Source organism: Tenrec ecaudatus, chromosome X (genome assembly GCF_050624435.1).
Source record: "Tenrec ecaudatus isolate mTenEca1 chromosome X, mTenEca1.hap1, whole genome shotgun sequence".
NCBI classification, from domain to species: Eukaryota; Metazoa; Chordata; class Mammalia; order Afrosoricida; family Tenrecidae; genus Tenrec; species Tenrec ecaudatus.
In genome coordinates this window covers 86,581,920-86,584,715 of record NC_134548.1, presented here as the reverse complement: position 1 = coordinate 86,584,715, position 2,796 = coordinate 86,581,920, and positions in this window count along the sequence as shown.

Genomic DNA, 2,796 nt, shown 5'->3' with positions numbered 1-2,796 from the left:
CATCTAGCCCTGAAGCAACAAAGCCCACATGGAAACAGCATACCACCAACATGTGTGATCATTAAGGGCCGAGGGGACCAGGTATCAGGTACCTAAGGATGGCGGGAATCATATCATCGTGAATGAGGGGAGCATGTGATGGGGACCCATGAGACACTCAGGGTTCAGTGTAGCAATAATGAAACTCACAACCTTCCTCTAGTTCTAAAATGCTTCCTCCCCCCAACTATCATGATTCAAATTCTACTTTGCAAACCTGGTTAGACCAGAGGATGCACAGCAGTACAGATGGGAACTGGAAACAGAGAATCCAGGATAGATGAACCCCTCTGGACCAGCGGTGAGAGTGGCGATACCAGGAGGGAAGGGGGGTAGAAAGGGGGAACTGATCACAAGGATCTGCATATAACCTCCTCTCTGGGGGATGGGCAACGGAAAAGTGGGTGAAGGGAGATGCCGGGCAGTGTAAGATAAGATAAAATAATAATTTATAAATTATTAAGGGTTCCTGAGGGAGGGGGGAGCAGAGAGGGGAGGGGACGGAAAGGGGTAAAGGAAAATGAGGAGCTGATTCAGGAACCCAAGCGGAAAGTGAATTTTGAGAATGATGAGGGCAACGAATGTATAAGTGTGCTTTACACAATTGATGTATGTATGGATTGTGATAAGAGTTGTATGAGCCCCAATAAAATGATTTTTAAAAAGTAAAAAATAAAACAATTAAAAAAATTTCATGGAAGAAACATGAGGCTATATTGCTCCTGTTTATTATACCATTTTCTATAGATAAAATATTGGGTTATATTTTACCATGTGCATATAATTGTATACTCCTAAATCCAATATCTAAATTGTTACCTTTAAAAATAAAAATGTAGTAATTTATGGAAACATTTTTATTAACAATTAATTATAATTGTAATTTCAAGGTTTTGATTATATTTAATTTAAAGTTTTTTAACTATTTTAGGAACTTTAAAAACCTAGGATATATTTCACTAAGTATAATGATTCTGTAACTATTCTCTGTACATCTGTTCACTATAAAATATGTTTACATAATAATGTGAAGTACAAATTTGTAAACATGAACATTTGAAACTGGTAAAGAAATACTAGGATTTTTCCTCTCAATATTTTATTGAAACAGCATGTCAAAAGTTGTACATCATTACATAAGTATATTGTGGAAATATTGGATGGATATGCTTCAAATGTTATTGGATATGTTTCAAATGTATGTATCTATTTATTCTGTTTATATTGTCATATAAACCATGTTTATTTGTACAATTTTAATTAAATTATAATTTAACAGCAGATAAACCTAAGAAGATTGAATATATGAGCAATATCCAAGCATATCCAAGCAATATCTCATATATCCAAGCATTTATATCAAAGCAACTGCTACTAATGCCTAAGGTATTTATTTGGTTTATTCTAAACTGTGCAAATAAACATTCTGAGTTCCAGTGAAATCAAATGGTAAACTGTTGCTGTTTACCAGGATATTATTGTTATTTTGGCTAATTAAGATCTTTCAGCACAAAGGCTGAACATTGTGGTAAAACATTTTCAATCCACCCATGGAATTCAATTAAAAATACATATAGATTTTCTAAGCAAGATCCACATAAGTATTGTGGTAGTTACATAATCTGGTGTCAACTTGAGACTATTGAGTGAAGGGGTGAAGTTTAACCTCTCAATCAGGTCACAGCTTAATGACCTCATTTGGAGGCACAGAGATAAATAGCTCACTGGAGGCCAGACATGCTCTCTGCTACATATTCCTGTTGACAAGCCACATGGAGCTATACTGATGGAGCCAGTGCCCTGGAGCTGGAGGAGCCACGTGGAGACCCACACCAGCACTGCTATGCTTCCACCACCACTAGATCCACAGGATTTTCTATCCACTGGCCTTTACAGACTGGTACCAGACATATGGACTAATATTGAACTTATGGACTTGATCTGGATTGGCCTGGGACATTTTCTTAATATACAATTACTTTTTATATAGCTATTTTTATAAATATGAGTCTCCCTGGATTTGTTTCTCTAGTCAACCCAGACTAATACACATATATAGAATTAAAAGTGTAGCATGGAGTTTAATAGGTGTTCTTTTTTGACATAATATTTGGGATGGGGAGGTAGAAAAGTCAGTATTGTGTAAATTCTTTAAAAACAAAATCAAAGTAAAACTCTATTGGCTATGTGTATTGGGTGGCATCTGAAGTTTATCATACTGTATATTCAGTTAAAGAAGAAAAAAACAAGTTTGTTAGTGAGGTTCAGTAAGTATATAGTAGCCTTGATGGTATAGTGGTTATGAATGGAACTGTAATCTGTGTGGTTGGCAGTTCAAAACCACCAGCAGCTCCGTGGGAGAAAGACTGGGATTTGCACTTCAGTAAGCAGTTAGTCTCAGAAACCCACGGGATATTATGTGTCAGCTTTCACTCGAAGACATCAAGCAAGTAAACAACTGCATATTACCCTACAGTATACACAAACAGTGTTTCTTTTCTTTTTATTTTAAATCATTTTATTGGGGGCCTGTACAACTCTTATCACAATCCATTGTGTCAAGCACATTTGTACATTTGTTACCATCATCATTCTCAAATAATTTTCTTTCTACTTGAGCCCCTGGTATCAGCTCCTTATTTTCTCCCTCGCCCAACTTTCCATCCCTCACAAACCCTGGATAATTTTTTATTCTTTGATGCCTGATACCTGATCCTATCAACACCTTGTGATCGCAAAGGCTGGTGTGCTTATTCC